This window comes from Tamandua tetradactyla, chromosome 3, assembly GCF_023851605.1.
Source record: "Tamandua tetradactyla isolate mTamTet1 chromosome 3, mTamTet1.pri, whole genome shotgun sequence".
In the NCBI taxonomy this organism is placed as follows: domain Eukaryota; kingdom Metazoa; phylum Chordata; class Mammalia; order Pilosa; family Myrmecophagidae; genus Tamandua; species Tamandua tetradactyla.
Window position 1 is genome coordinate 125,966,247 of NC_135329.1, and position 17,706 is coordinate 125,983,952.

General features: G+C 35.6%; 1 long non-coding RNA gene and 1 pseudogene across 1 annotated transcript; both read right to left on the reverse strand.

The window, feature by feature from the left end:
- Positions 1-1,065: 1,065 nt before the first annotated feature.
- On the reverse strand, positions 1,066-2,290 carry LOC143675760 (ubiquitin-associated protein 2 pseudogene; annotated as a pseudogene).
- Positions 2,291-14,861: 12,571 nt separating this feature from the next.
- Positions 14,862-17,211, reverse strand: LOC143676335 (uncharacterized). Its single transcript, XR_013172011.1, has 3 exons — positions 17,141-17,211; positions 16,897-17,046; positions 14,862-14,955 (listed from the first exon to the last, which is right to left on the reverse strand). It is a non-coding gene; the product is annotated as an uncharacterized LOC143676335 (long non-coding RNA).
- Between the last annotated feature and the right edge of the window lie 495 nt (positions 17,212-17,706).

The window sequence follows — 17,706 nt, forward strand, 5'->3', positions numbered from 1 at the left end:
TTTTTTCATTTGTTGCTTGTGCTTTTGGTGTCAGATCTAAGACAGCACTACTAAATGAAGTTTCCCTCTACATATTCTTCTGAGTTTTATTGTTTTAGCTCTTATGTTTGGATCCTTAATTCATTGACAGTTAAGTTTTGTATATGATGTGAGATAGGGATCCAACATCATTCTTTGCAAGTGGGTATCAGGCTTTCTCAGTACTATTTGTTGAAGAGACCATTCTTTCTCCAATTAATGCACTTGGCCCCCCTGTCAAAAATTGGTGTAAAAGTAAACATGTTGACCAATAGAATAGAACTGAGAATTCACACTTGTTTTATCTCTTTCTGTACTTTCTTGATTGCTACCAGCTCATGGTTAGCTATAGTTTCGTTTTTGTTTTTCTATACGCTCAGTACTTTGTTAGGTAGAGTTTGCCTGAAACAGTCACCCACCTGGTTTAGGACAACTGGAATAGAGGATCTTTTGTTTGGAGACATGTTCTTTACTTATAAAGGGGAGCTGACTGGCTGAGCATTTGGGCCCAAGTTCAGGTTATTTTTAAAATGGTCAGCCACAGGAAAGCAAGTCTCTGAGGACAAGACTGAACCAGAAGTAGAAGCCCCTGCTGCATACGACAAGCAGGTGCTCAGTGTTATGTGGGGGCAAGGGCTATCTCTGCTGTTCCCAGATCAAGATTTGGCAGGAGGAAAAACATGACAAATGACAAAAGAACCAGTTTCTCAAAACAAAAAAGAGATAAAGTAATTTCACAGGATTGAGAAAACTCAAATAATGGTTTACAAGGGAGCGAGATAAGTCATGATTCTTCACTGGGACCTGATCCCAACATCCAAATACCTTGTTCCGGGCAGCCAGGGGACTTCATGGAGGCCTGAGAGCTGGGAACTTATTTTGCTATAGTGAGGAAAGGTCTGAGAGGGGAATGCAGGTCTGGTTAAGGACAGCTTCACTTGCATGCTCTCCAGGGCTTCCATCACAATACACATACATATATAAGTACGTTCCATACAAAGATTAGTCTAAGAGGCAGTCTCCCCACAGAGGCTTAGGTGACATGGGTTACACATGACTCAAGGATTCTAGGAAAGTGTCTTGGGTGCCCAGAATGGGCTCTGTGTGATCTTTCTGTCCTAGGGAAGAACTGCCACAACCTACTCCTCTCTTCTGTATCCAGTTTGTCCAATTCAGAGAGTTACCATAGGTGGGTTTGGAAGCTAAAGTCTTTGGCTGAAAGGAGCTGGCCTGGCTGCAATAATCCAATCCACTTTAGGCATCCTACAGAAGGTGATAGTGCAGCAGCTGTGGTGCGCTAGATAGGGTGCTGCTTGTGGGTGGGCAAGATATCAAGACCAGTAGGGTTGTATAGCCTGGGGCTGCTCCAGGGTCCAGTGGCACAGTGGAGACCAAGGCAGAGGGCAGTCAAAATTGTGCAGGGGCTCCTGCATGAAATTCCTCTTTGTCAAAAGTCTGGGTTTCAGCAACAACAAAGAAAAGCCTGGGTCTTGTAGATGGAATCAGTCATTTTAGGTCGGCCAATAGTTCTTGAAGACACCAATATTCTTTTGTCAAATTCAGAACCTGCAGGCTTGTTTTGTGCCTGCTTTAATCTGCTATAATCATACTTGGTGTAGTCTCTTGCTGCTGTCCCTTGGGTCAGATCATTGTAATCTGTGCTGGAGTTGTACTGACCATAACCACCGACCTACTGGAAAGGGGTGGTCTGGATGCTCAGGTTCACACCGTGCTGCTTGGCTGAGGCTTCAGGGACCAACATAACTGGACAAATTGGAAAGCACTGGGTACAACTGTATAGTAGAGGATTCCAGGGTAGCTATAGCTGGATGGCAACTCAGGATTCAAGATGGGTTGTTGGGCTGTATGATGGGTCTGAGATAGGCTCTGTGGCCAGTGTGGTGATAGGTACAGGGGATGCAGAGTCTCCTTAATCTAACTTTGTGGCAAATTATTAACTAGGCTTACATCTTAATGAGCTGTGAGTACAGCCATAGTCATCCATTGGCATCTGTGACTACAGAATCTTGAGCTCATCATAGCCATAGATCAGGTGGGTGGGGGGTAGCCCTCTGGAGCCCATGAGATACTAGTTATGCAGCAATGGTGGCACCCCCTGGGGCAGGTTGGGGACACTTTGTCTGGAGGTGACCAAGAGTTTGTCCTTAGTACTGCTTCTGGGTGCACTCACAGTAGTCCTGCCCAGGGACTTTTTAGAAAATTCTGCTCTGCCACTTTGAGATTTGTAGGCATAGGCTTCTTTTCTCGGCATCGCCACATATCTCTGTTTAACTTTCTTTATATTTAGCAGCACTTCTTCATAAATCATGGTTTAGAGTGACAGTTGTCTACTAGTTTTGACACACCCAGAAATGTTTCTGTTTTTGTTGTTGTACTTTTGGTTGTTTTAAGGTTATTCCTAAGAAGAGGAAGAGATTTTATTTCTCTTCCATTTTAAAATAGGAAGTCCTGTTTTGAAATGCAAAATGCACCATTTAATTTTGTTATGGTTTTTAACGTATTTAATTTTATAGTTAGAGTTTTTCTACGTGCCGAGAATGATAGATGGGGGCACTCGATGACAGAGCTGGCCTGGGATCAAAACAACTACATAATCTATCAGGTGAACAATTGTTACCCATATAAAATTATGTTGCTTTTAACCTTAGTAAAAGTGAGTATCTTCAATGAACATATATTGTATTTAGGTCCTCCTAAATGATATCAAATATTCATTGTCATTATATCACTTCAACCATTTTAAAGAAGGCAACCTACCTTCAGTAGAAATTGAAACTTAAAAGAATGTGTTGTGAAGAATGCAAATTCTATAAAGATACGCACCAAATATATCAAATCATAAGTGCCTACTAGTATTCTTTAACTTCCTTAAACCCTAATTTATTTCAAAGTGAATATTTAGGTGCTGAAGTTTAAGCAGCCTGAATTCTTTGTTAGAACAGTCCACTGAAGAAAACCTTTAAATTATTCTTTCTGCCCATGATAAGGAGTGGCCCATATTTAATTGTTATGGGTTTATTTGCAAGCGGAAATGCACTATTTAGTACATAAACTCTATCTCTCCCTAACTATTGTTTCTTGGCATGGCTTCTGTATTTGAGGCATGTATTCCATGCAACATTTGGGGGAAAGCGTGTTATTTTTCCCTTCTGTGTTAGACCATGTGATGGCTATGACTTTCATTAGTTGTTTGACAGGAAGCAAATGACTTAACCTTTTCAATTCCTCATCTAGATTGAGATACCTTCTAAGTCCCCTAAAAACTCTAAATTGATATGCCGCAATGATTCAGAGTAAATCCAATTATTTCCACTAAAAAAGAAATACTCCAATTTGGGTTAAAACCATATGGCTTGGATATTAGAGTTTTGGACCATTTATAACCCATAATCCATTCCTCTCCTACCAATGTGTGCTAATTTACATTTCAAAACAGAGTGATATTTTAAAATCCTAAGATATTGCTGAACCAAACACTTTTAAATTGCAAAAAGATGGATAATTTAAAATGAGAAATACTTTAAAGTTTGGTTGCAACCAAAATAATTTTGTTTTTCCTTACTTAGAGTGATATATTCCTTGACACCAAAATCATTACCATATATCAAAATGTTAGAAACTATAATTCTGATGTGCTATAGTATTCCAGGCTGGATAATATTTTACCTGATTATAGCATTAATGGGATTTTTGCCTTGAAATATGTTTTAGAAGGTATCATCGTTCCATTCAGAAAACAAAAGTTCTTGAGTGACAAGTTATTTTTTGTATAAATAGAAAATTTTCATAGAAAGAAATGTTTTGAAGAAAATCATTCTAAGAACTGAACATTTATAATTAATGTCTGAACACGGTCCCCGATGCTTTGAGTCTGCTGCTCACAATTTATCTAAGTATCAGCCAGAATAAACACTGGCTTTGTTATAGGGCAGACTGATATAAAGAGCCATATGTGCTCCGATGACGGAGCACAAGGAGACAGACAAAGGTTTCTGCTATAAATTCCCTTTTTCATTTAGATTGCTCCCTGGACCTGCTTTTATTCCTCTCTAGTTGATTTATATCAGTTCTGCTTGCCAACCCAAACCTGCCAAATAAAGCATCCAATCACATGGTTAGTGCACCAACCAAACTTTTGGTATCATGGCAGACTTTTATTCTTTTCTGTTTCTATAAACATAGACCTAGTTAAAGCCTTTAGAAGTTTTATTAAGACATGAGAGGAGGTCAGGTACATGAAAGGAAGACGAAAAAAGTCAGTCAATTATCATGACCAAATTAGTTTTCAATGGCAAAGAACCTTATCAACCTTCCATCTCTTCCTCTGTCAGGTCTTTCCAGGCCATTTGAACCTGGTACTAACAGATCATCTTCTGGTTTACTTGAGCCGGAACGTATTACTTTTCCAAATTCTAGAGGTTCAATTGTGCAATGAATTTACTGTGTCTTCCAGAGTCTTTCCACTATAATGTATTTGGTTAGTGAACACAAACTATCAGGGAGAGAAAGTGAGAGGGAAGTAAATAAACTGCCTCTAATAAATGATTAAATTGCCCTCCAGGCGTAGTGTGCATATGAGTAATAAAGTTACGATTAATAGGTTATCTAGCATATTAACAAAGGTGCAGGCATACATAGTCCAATATTACTGGATTTGCAAGGCTGATTTCCAAAGAGCTGTTGCAGTCTGTTCAATTCAACACAACTCTGGTCATGAAACTCATGACTGGGTGAAAAGCAGCCCCTTGTTACCTCTTAAACATCTTCTTCCTTGTGCTGAAATATTCTGAAGGTTGTAATTAAGTGTGATCTTTTCTAAATGTGCAGAAAACCACCATAACCCTCAACTGAATCGTTAGAAGGGATTCTAATAGAATTTCTGAAACACATTTGGAATACAATCTTTGTCTCACCTCACATTGAGTCTTGATTTTCCTCTAAGTACCTGTGAGCTGATGCTTTTTGATATTACAGTGAATACAGAGAAATAGATGGTGTTTTCTTTATAAGGTCTTTAAGGATTAACAGTTGCTAAAATGCTGATGTACAACCAGGAAAATTTTATGCTTGATCTGGTCAATGATAGCAATATTTCTTTAAAAGTAAGAGATTCCACAGCAATTGACTTAATATTATTCAATAAATATATATATATTTATTTATATTAAATAATATATTCAATATATATATCATACATATAGAATATAAATAGATAAAATATATATTTTATTGCAATGATTTCTTCTGCTGCTATGGTCGTACTAATTGTATGGCAACCATAAGTTTAAAAAGGCAATACTGGGCGAGTGATGGTGGCACAGTGCCAGAGTTCTGGCCTGCCATGCCTGAGACCTGGGTTCAATTCCTGGTGCCTGCTCATGCAAAAAAAAAAAAAAAAAAGTAAAGGCTATACTTATTGCAGTTGCAATATGGCCATGATTTTTAGAAATATTTGAAATATCCCTATAGGCAGGCAGAGACAACATGAAGAGGCACAAAGCTGGGCAGATGTTCCACATCCAGGCCGGTTGAGAATGCAGAGTCTCCACCATGTGTATTCCCGTGCTATCACTGTTAGTAGGTACAAAACAGTTACTGTGATATCAAGATACTAGAAAAGCTTATCCAATAATACTGAATGAATAAAATTCGTATTTTTTACTTTGAATAAAATTTTGTTGAACTCGGCAAAGCATGATCACCTTCACTGTTAGTTAATTTCTAGTTCTTCCAAATTTAGAAACAGTCTGCAAACTTTCAACTTGGCATAAAGATTGTACTTGCATGAAACAAACAGATTGGTATTACTACATATACCTTGACTTAGAGGTTTGTGGATGGTATCAAATGAGGTAATAGTTGAAAATTTTTCGACTAACTGAAAAAGAAAATGATCATTAAAGGCAAACTGACTCAATCTTTTAGTTAAGTGTTCAGTAGTTATTGTTAGGTAACATCGAACGTTGAGCATCTGTTTCCACATCTGAGAAACAGGTAATGGTATTATCTTTTAAAGAAGTTAGGAGCATTAAAATGTTAATGTACATAAACTTAACATTATATAGCAGTTGCTTGAATGGGCAAATATGTATTATAGGACATCATTTTATTGTAAAGGATATGCAGGAAATAGAAAGATAAATATAGCAACTTTGATATTTTAATGTTCTATTAAGATATTTTCAGTATGGATTTATTTCTTAAGTAAATCTAGTTGTCCATTTTAATGTTCTAACCTTTACTTTTGTCATTTCTTCTACCAACAGCAATTGCTGTAAGTCCCCAAAATTCATCATCAGTAACTCAACCAGAACACTTCACTCTGTCTTTTTAAGCAATACGGTGTTTAGAATATCTTTATTTTAGCCTCTAGAAAGGTACCGCCTTGCCCAAAGAAATTGGCTACTGTTAAGAATTAATCATAAGAAGGAGTCACTGCATGCAAAGCCTTAGGACCATAATGGAAGTGAACATTTCATAGTTTAATTTGGTCAGGTTGGCTATACAACGCCATGGGTACTTTATAAGTCCTTAATATTTCCTAGTCATTTGAATATCAATAAGCCTGTCAAGAGAATTTGGACAACTTTCTTCATTTTTGTTTTTTTTTTAAAGCGAACATATCTGGCAGGCAGTTTTTCCCAAGATCACCCAGCTTTAATTTTAAATTTCAAAAGCCTCACATTTAATCCCTTGAGCTGGCCTGGTACCTTGCACCATCTGTTCCCATGGTTTTGTTATAACAGCGAGCACCTGCAGAGTTTTGCAACATTTCAAGCTGACTGTGGACAAAATCAAAATAATTATAATTTTCATAAAGTAAAGACTTCCATTCAGACACCGCAATCCCATCTAACCTGGATTTTGGAAAACTAATCTTGCTCATATTATGTTTCATATGGATAAGGATAATTGATTTCTATATTGTTTTTGTAGTGGATCAATCCTTTCAAACACAATGTACAATCAATGTGAAATTCTCACACTCTAACTACATCCAGAAAACTCTTGTGTAATCTTAGTCAATTGTTAGATCACAACTTCTTGCTGTTTTTCAATGAACAAGGTCATCAACAAGCAACAATGATAAAGTTTGTCTCTTTTTTAATTGTTCAGATTTTGCTGTTTTTTGTTAATGACAATAAGCTATCCTAAGCATTTTGGCTTCAGATGTTTTCCGATTGTCAGTAGAATGTAAAACATCCATTCATTATACATTAAAAACAAAAAGGGAAGGAAGATATCTTTGGAATAAAGAAGTAATTCATGTGAGTTTAGAGAGCCTGTAAGATGAATATACCGAAGTATTCACCTTTTGCTCTTTGTCTTGGTTCTAAAATAATTATAATGTGCTGTCAGTGATGCCCACTTTTCACTTTCTATTTTAATATCTTATTTTATTCACATGGTATTTCTAAGATGATAAAAATCTTACTTTAAATGTAGTTTGAATCCATTGATAAGGAGCTAAGTATCCTAAGCTAGACCCAGTTTTTTACATGTTCAAGGAAACTAATAATCCTGCATTACAAATATTACAAAACAACATCTCTGAGACAAGATCAGATTCTAGGGAGAAAGAATGCTTTAAGAACATGAAGACTTTTATCTGTATCAGTTTGGAGTCCAGTCGGTACTACTTAAAGTCACGTATAAAGGAATATACCACATAAGAAAGTATGCCTCGGGTCCACATTTGACAATTTATTTTTGGTCTTGTGGGAAGGCAGCCTAGCCACCAAAAGTGACCTGTCATATCCAGAGGAGCAGTAGATACGAATCCAATCGGGAATAACAGCAGCGTCTTTTAGGGATCACTGTGCCGCTGATGCGGTGGTGACGTGGGCAGTGCCTGACAGAGCAAAGGGAACTGCCAGCAGGGAATTGACATGCTTGTGGGGCATCAGAAAATAGCACACTACTCCCCCAGATTAGGCAAGAATTGGTGGTGCAGACTTAGTGAGTAAATGAGAGACAAACATTAGAAACACTTGAAAGGTATTTTAAAAAGGACAGGAAATCCAATGACAGGTGGTAAGAAAAAAATAACAGAATTTGAGTATTCATTTTAATGCCATCTCATTTGCTTTCATAAATGTGGAAACCTGGGAAAATTTGAATTACAGTAATATCAGAAATCTTTCAAAAAAATTTTTATTTAAAATTTTTATTTGGGAAGCTGTCATAAACCAGTTTCACTCAATTGCTCTACATATAATAAAACAGTCTGAATAGCAACTTTGCTTCAATGATCAACGGGACATCATTAGACCATGAAGTGCTCTCTCAAATCCTTGCTTCTTCTCTTCTTCATATTTCTTGATTCTTTTGGGCTGTTCTTGGAGTTGAAATTTCTAATTGTGGTTTGACTTGATAACTGGTTGGAATTGGTTATGAACTTTACATTTGCATGTCTGAAGACAGGAGGTATTTACTCACTTCTGAAAATTCCACTCAAATTTCCTCAATTTGTTAGGTCCCAGATAGATCTATGTTATGAAATAGAAGATAATTATGTAAAGAAGGAATAACATAATAAATTAATAAATGTAGAGGAAACATATTGCAAAACATCAGGTAAAATATAAATAAATATGGGTAGTAAATGTTTTGTTTCACTGAAATATTAATTTTACAAATTCAGACTACATTTAAAAATTAGCAGAATAGTTTTGGTTTCACTTTTGTCATCATGGTCATAAAATATCTTTATCAATTTTTTAACTTCATATTAAATCCCATCTGTGACCACCCACACCCCCCAAACATTCATCTGAAGCTGATATCACCATTCCGGGCCATTGCAAATACTTATCTTTCTTTCCTCGAAGGACAATAAGGAGAGATGAAAAATATTATTTCCCTTCTTTTTAATGACACTACTGTCCCTGGAGTCTAACTATTGCCTATTTACTCTTTTCCATTCTTCATTTCACTTCTCATTGCAAAGGCTCCATCTTAATGAATTTGTCTTTCACCCTCCTACGACCTCTCTTTGAAGAATCTCCTCTCCTTACCGTACGCACGGCTAGCTTCAAACCCTGAGATCTATGCTGGCCCCTCATCAGCTTGCTTGCACTCCTTATTTTTACCATATGTTCCTCAACTTAAAGTATTGGAAAACTTTTATTCATTTCTCTGGATTATATGTCTATGTGTGTGTGTACACTTAGGGCTGGAACTCCTAGAACATCGAAGTACTTTTCTCATAGGTTATAAGGTGCCAGGTTTTTTCTTCCTTCTTCTGAGAAGAGTGCTAGTGATGCTTCTTCCATAACTGAGAGTCAAGCAGTCACCTTGGAAATGTGAATTCTTTATGGATGTAAGGTGCAATATTCTGTCATGGAAGAAGTTACATAAAGTCTGAAATTTCACATTATTAAAAATCCACTCCAGAATCTTTCCTGAACTGTGGCAACAAAACTTCACGCTCACTGAGAGTGAAATGATTACTCAAATGACACCACCATGAAAACCAACCAGCTTTCTCCTTTGTTATAGTTCCCACTCGACTCTGAGCACCTTGAGAACGGGGATAGTTTACTGTTCATTTTTGTATCCCAAGCAGTCTAGTATATTGCCTAGATATACTAGATATAATAGTTTATTGCCTAGATATACTAATATTATTGTTATTATTTGATAATTACAGGGTCTTAATTCAGGCAAATCCTAAGAAAATGGCGTATGAGAGGACTTCTCTTTAAGTAGAAAGCCACAGAAATTTTAAGTAGGATAATTAGAGAAGAGTCAACCCCTTATAAATAACTATTTTCACAAATCGTAATCTATTGGTTAGTATGAAATCATGCCTCCATCATTCCACGGCTTTCCCTTGCTCTCTTTTTCTTCCATCCTAAGTAAAAACTAGAAACGATTTTAAGATTCTGTAGTTCTCAAAGCATATATCCACTCTAGACAGGTATCCTCTTCACTAAACCTTTGATGACCTGGCTTCATCTTGAACTGCCAATGCCCTTGTCCACTCATTAAATTGCCATACACATGAAGCAGCTGTTTTTTAAAGTTTAATGAAATAACACACAAAATTGAATTTGATTTTTGAAAATTTTGCGCAACTTCTCTGGTCTAGAATTTTTGTGATAATTAACTACCTTCACACTGAAGTATATTTAAAAAGTTATTATCCCTTTGTAACCTTAAAATTGCATCTCTAGCACAGAGAAAATGGGGAAAATGCTTATTTCAATGAAAGGAAGTTTTTCTCTGACCAAATCATTTTTTCAGTTATTTTTAAATTTATTTTAATTATTTTCACATGGACTTTGGGGTTCTAGTCAAGTTTGGGAAGAAACAATAATATGGAAAGGAAAATATATGAGTTACAGGATAATTAAAATTTTTTTTAATAAAATTGGTTTTTGGAAGGTAGTTCTGAATCTGAAACTTAAAAAAAATCTTTTTCAATTTCAGTCTTTCCATTTTTCAATCTTTAATGTACTTTTACAAAAGCCTGAGCCACTTAATTTATAAGAAGATAAATATGACTAGCCAACTGAATTTTTCATTTTTTGAATGCATCAATTAAATAATATATTTTTTATTATTTAAGAAATATATATATATAGGTATATTGAACCCAAATTTCGAAGTTACATGTGTTCTCTAAACACTGCCATTGACATGTTAATTATCTCTGGAGAAACACACTTGGATTAAAATCCTACATCTGTAATTGTAACCTAGGTAAGTTATTTAACCTTCTTGGACCTCCTTTTCTTTATTTAAGATGAGATACTAATAATATTAATTTATAACTTTGTTGTCAGATTAAATAAGATATTCTATTTAAAGAGCTTAGAATAGGGTTTGGTACAACCTACGCTCAATAAACGCAATTTCTTTTTATTGCCTATAGTTACTTAGGTGATTTCTCCTGTGAAGTTGATAACTTTCTTTGATCATTTTTACTACTTCATTTTGTGCATAGCAACTAATAAAATTGATATAAATAGGGGATTGCTAATTAACATCCATAGTGATAAGCTCTTCAGATTCTCTGCATAATAATTTTCAAATGTATATTCAAAAGAAAGGATAAAGAAGAGATCTTGCTTTATTGAGCCCTTACAATTTGCCCAGGGCACTTTCTTATTGATCTTGATTCAAAACTCAATGAGGTTTCACTTGTTGTCCCCTTCTCTTCCTACCCTCCTCAATACCTCCAAACACACACACACACACACACACACACACTCCCATCCTGGAGTGAAAATAACCGAGGCCCCCAGAAGTTAGGTAGCACACAAATGGAAATGATGGTGAGGCTTCAAATACTCCCTCAACTATACACCTATGAAAAACATCAAACCAAAACATGTCACTCCCTGCTTAACACGTTCCAATGGTGTCCCAGTGCCCATAGAATAAAATTCGAATGTCTTAATTGCCCTGCCCCTAGCTTGACTCCCTGACCTCTTCTTATAGCAGCCTTCTCCTCATCACTCCAGTCGTTTTGAAATGTCATGTCTGTTTCTGCCATAGCAGGAATCTAGGCATTGCACAATGGATCTCATCTTTTAAATTTTCTCAGCTTCCTAGCACCCACATAGGAATGACCACCTGACCACCCAATCTAAATACGTTCCACAAAAAGACCTGCTTTCCCCAACCTCTCTTTAGCATATCGCCTTGCTGTACTTCCTTCAAAGCACTTATTGCTACCTGAGGTTGCCTTATTTATTTTTTAAATTTTTTATTGTTTGTCTGCCCTGATAGAATGTAAGCTTCATAAGAACAAGAGCCAGGTCTCTCCATTTTTCAGTGGTTAATAAATATTTATTGGGTGAATGAATGAGCAGGAGCTCGTTACTTTTAAATATAGCATTCCTGATCACATGGCGATTCTTCACTAGTGCTTTGACCTCTCTCATTTATGATCACATCTTGAGACTTTAATGACATAACTTTAAGGCCAGAGTTTTGTATTCTCTCAATCTATCTGGTAGTGTTATTTGAGAAATATAATTCATTTCAATAGTCAAATCAACAAATAATCAGACTCCTGTGTCATGATCTTGAAAATAAAAGCACCAAGTTTAATTTTTTGATAGACATGATTCCATTAAGCCCACTCTTTATTTCCTAAAGTTATATATTCTATTACAGTTTGAATGGGTGCAAGAAACCTATATTCTAAGTAAATAAATGCTTTTAATCCTAGATTTGAATTATTCATATTCTTTGAGAAAACTTGCACAAATATAATCTTTTGACCTACTGCTGATCACAATGTTAAAATTAAAATGTAAAGAAAATCTATTTGTTCAAGGCAATAGATATATCTTTTGATTGATATTTTGAACTGATGTAACTGACCTATCAACAATCATGATGTAATACAACGAAAAGAAGTTGCACTTAAAAGGAGACATAATTATACATTTTATTTACTACTTAGAACTGGTTCATGCAACAAAATACTTAAATTACCATTTTAAATGACTCCCATAGAATTAAGGACTTTTTGATGGCCAGTGTCAACATTTCAAGAATCAAATTCTATTGGCTAATTAATTGAGAAAATAGGACTGAAATGTTATTTCTTATAGACCATACTTCAGTATTAACATTATATTTTTAAATATATGCCTTTTACTGTTGTTCTATACAGAGGCTCGTTTAACAATTTATTAATGAGATATTTAAAAGTAAATTCTAAATATTGTTATTGGGATGATGAATATACTGTTTTATTTCAAAAGAGTTTAGAATGTATGTAAAATTCCACCTGTCTCAATGCGCTGCAAGTGATGTCTGTATAAAAGTCTAATGATAACCTAATACTAAAGTGTGGTTTCAGGTTAAAGTGTGCTACAAGTGCTTCTGCTTTAACAGTATTTCCTTCTAGGATTTATGGAGAAGGAGACATTCAGATGGCCGATTAAAAAATAAAACTGATGCTTTGTTGTTGTTGGACTATTAAAACTGTGCACTGGCTGGTTATAATGCTACCCAAATCCACAGTACTTAATTTATCTAACCTTCTAATAGTGAATGAACAAAGGTAAAAATAACAGGCTAGTTTTAAACTAGTACTATGGTGATGACATTGTGAATTATTTAAAAAGGGCATATTCAATGTGACCATAGAGCCATCAATCATAATAGACATTGATGAGAAAAAGAGGTTTCAGTCACTTCCTATCTGCAAGGAGAACAATTCTATCTCACAGGTAGCTGTGAAGTGCTGGGTGACCTGATGTCACTTGCATTGTTGCTCTACCCTTTGAACGGAGTGAGTAGATTCTCTCAATATTAGAATCGAATGAGTAAATAAATTCGCAGTTCACTGCCACTCTCCTTCAGAGTGCACACTTCAATTTGTCTAACAATAGAGAGGACAGAAAAGCAGAAATCTCTTAAAGCGCGGATGAATTTTTTATGGATGTTCAAATCCAGCTGCAAAGGATGGGGTTTTAAATGGTAGCAGACACTCTTTTAGAGGGAGCCCCAAGAGACGAAATCTTTTGGAAATGTTTTGTGTTGAATTCATTCCTTTCCATGTACACATCGCAGCTTTCCCTCTTCTCAAGTCCTGTGTTTACTAAATTGTTCCACCACAGACTTCACATTGATCTCTGAGGTGCCAAATAAAACACTCTCTTAATCTTTAATATACAGAATACAGTAGAATTTCTGTTTCAACTGCATGAGAACAGTTTTTGAAGTGCAGAGGTGTAATGCTGCTTTATGTGTGTTTTCAATTTAGTAAGAAAATTAGGACAGCTGGAAAAGAGAGAGGTGGCTGGTTAAGATACTAAAAAGAAAGCATACTAAAAATTTTACTTCTTTTTATTGTTTAAGTAATCAGAATAAGTTCATTTATCAAAATTCTTCATCTCTGAGTTTTCTGTTTGAAAGTTATCACTGCATGCATTAATATACATTATTTAAATGTTTGAGTATCACTTCTGCTCCCTTCATGGAATCCTACAAAATTCTCTGGCATTTACAAACCACAAAGCTACAAAATGTGCACTTTTCCCTATATGAAAGATCCACTACCTCACTCTAGCACATTCACATTTCATGACATAAATCCATGAAAGGTATGTATTTTTCCTTTGCAAAGATTCTTTTACAAATTAAGGAACACAGGTAAATGGATTTTCCTTTCCTCTTTATCTCTATCCTCCCTACCCTACCTCCATCCACAAATTATCACCCTCCGCATTAGGGTGGAAATATGAAATGTGTTTGCATTGCATTCTGCATCTATGGTATAGTCTCTTGAAGCCTGTACACAACTCATTTTTATTCACTTTCCTCTGGAACATATTCTGGAGTATATACATCTCAACATAACCTCCAAAAGCACTTTTAAAAACGTGTATGACCACTTAATTGTTAATAACAGGTAAATCAAAGGTAAAAGATAACTAATTAATTTCCTAGCTCAGTTTTATTTTACTGTTACTGTTTTGAGAAAATATAACAAAACCCCATTAGTGTTAAGGTAAGCCCATGAAACAACATAATATAATGCAAGAAAGACATTTAATAGTGTAGAGGAATGTTAAATTACTAATTAACTCCAAGTTACTGTATAAAAAAGCATAGTAATTTACAGGATTATTGCAATATGCAGCTTGGATTGCCACGAGGGTCAGCTAGGGAGCATTTGTTTCTATCCTTTCCCCCAACACTCCCACCTCACCCAGTGTAGCGGTTACTGGAAAAATCTCCTCATATTAAAACGCATTGTCCTACCCACAGTTCATTGCTGCTAATTAGCAGCAGTTGAGATTTCGCTAGCAGTCATTTTTTTTTTTTTTCTATGTTAAGCTGCCAAATGTTACCAACTGCTCAAGATTCGCCATGCACAAAGTGTCCAGCTGCCCGGCTTGCACCACAAGGCTGTGTCTTTCAGCTGTTTCCTGTCAACTTTAACACCTGTGCAAAGAAAACACTAATCAAATTATCTGTACTGGCTTTTGTTGTCAGAAGGAAGGTTATCAAAAGTAGTCTGGATACTTTGGCCCATGCTCATCATCTGCTGCTGGAAATTGCATTAAACACACACACACACACACACACACACACACACATCCCTTTTCATGTAAGCACCTCGTTGAGACCAGTAACTCTAAAACTTAAATCACTGCAATATCTGCAACGTCAAAGTCAAATATTTTTTGCAGTCTACTTAAACTTTTATTTCAGCAATAAGGCTTGGAAAGTCATCTTTTAGTTTTACCTAAATATATAAGAAGAATGCCATAACTTTGATTAATAATTGATTAAATAAGCCATTCCTACATCAAAGACAGGAAGAAGAGCTGTTCGCTGAAAGGGTAGACTATCAAATAGGACTTTGTTGTCTTCAACACTGCTTTAGAACTACGGCATTATAGGCTAAGGAGGACATTAATTTTTGAGGTCTTAAATAATCAAGTAAAATAAGATTGGCTCCTTTTCTCCGTAATTAAACACTAGTAGTATTAAAACACTATAAATTTAGAAATAATCATACAGCCTAATCATTTCCTGTCTGTTTCATTGGCTTTATGACTAATTTATATCTAACCTTCTTGGGAACCTATGATCAGAATGTACTTTTTTAAAAATTCAAAGCAACTGTCACTGGTCTCTAGTACCTGGGCAAAGGGGAATTGGGACTTAAAAATGTTTTAAAATTGAGAGGATAATGGAGTCTACTGCTGGTAAGATTTAACAGCAAAATAGCCACTGCATTCTTACTGTTACAGACAGACAAATTGATGAATGCATAGCCCACATGTTCTTATTTTCTAATGGTTATGATGTATTTGTATTAAAATGATTGTATTTTTAGATGTGTAAATATGTGCAAGTATATATTTACATTAATGTAAATATAATTAATATTATACATTGTACATTAATATAAATGTAATTAACATGATATTTACATTAATATTAACATTGCAATGAGTTTAATCTAATACCCTTAAAAGGGTTGGATTTCAGGTCTGTTTGTCATCTGTTTGATACTATTGTTTGCTTTAGATCTTGGTTGAATTATTAGATTATAAATGAATTAATTCTTACTTCATTTACACTTGAAAAAGTCAAAAGGACTGTAAAACTTACGTATGACATGAGTATAAAATTCATTGTACTGACAGCAATGAATCTGCTCAGACCAAGATCAAAACTATAGCCCAAAGGTAATTTAGAACAAGTGTCAACTACATTTTGCTGTTAAGTTTCACAAAAATCCCTTCTAGGAATTCCAGTTACAGTATTCTGAATCTATATTTATATCAGAATTACAAACTATCATAAGGACGGCACTTTAAGTATAGACACTTAAACTCCGGGATCATAATTTTGTGATTTAAGAACGCAATATTCTCTTAATTTTCCTTTTATGTAATAAAAAAAAGAATGGAAAAATATTACTCAGCATTTAAGACTAGCCTGCTGTAGACTTATGTATAACATCTCTGCAAATATAACATTTGTCTTTTTTTTCCAGAAACTCTTCAAAATGTATTCAACCAAAATTATCAAACTAGTACATAGGTGGGACAGTGTTGCCACAATTACAGATCAAATACTCTGCCTTTTTCATCTTTCCCTCAACCTATGCAAATCTGAACTTGGGGAGAGAGACAATCAGTAGAGGGACCTAAAGTTTGCTTCTGAAATCATGGCAACATGGATGATTTTACAGGTGCCCTTAAGGAAATATGCAAAACTAAGGTTTTTAAAGCCAAAAGTTGATTCTACTTGTCCAGCTGTCTAGGATGCAGCCGAAGCCCTTCAATTATGAAACACGACTTAGAACAACCCAGATAAGCTTGCTGACCTGCAGGATCTGTGGTTGAATACTGGGGTAATGACACCTACTTCATAATTCTGCAGCAATGAATACCTAAGCGTCACCGCTCAGCTGGGAGAAATGGAGTCTCTGGTGGGTTGCAGTTCTTTTTGAGGTAGGAGTCTTCACAGTCCAGGAGCCAGGGCTCACCAGGCTCTCTCTGATTTCTTTATCAAACCCTGCATGGAATTAGATTGAATACAATAAACTCACTCAAGCTGTGATATAATTGGTGAAGGAAGATGAGAGGTTAACCCCCAAAAAGACACTTACATTTTTGCTGGAGATAAGACTAATTGATCCACTGGATGCCTGATAAGTTAGGTGGTGAAGGTGGGTTGAGACTGGAGGGAGGTGATTATCTGGAATTGATGTTCTCACAATACCACTGAAATTTCACAGTAGGACTCTACTAACGACATCATTCCTTCCCACATACAGCCTGTAAGTATGACTTTTTCAATACTCATGGGTTAGTCAGAAAAATTTTCCTCTGAGGCACTATTAAAATGTGAGACATTATTATTTCATGGGCTTTGAAGGGGAATAGAAAGTAATTATGCATGACTGCTAAAAAAGTAAATATGTGTGGCATGAAAAGTCTAAAAGTAGCTGATAATCTCTATTCAGATTACTAACAATAATGGGAATAGGTGGCTTCTAGGGGGAAAATGTCACTAAATAAGTTTTAATTCTAGTCCCAGACTCTTGTTTCCTCAAAGAATCAACTTGTTGAAATCCTGTATAGTATTAGCTACTGTACACTTTGGGCAGAATCAATCATTACGTGAGGACCTATAAGGAGAAATAAGTTAATGCTGACTTCACGTAAAAAAATA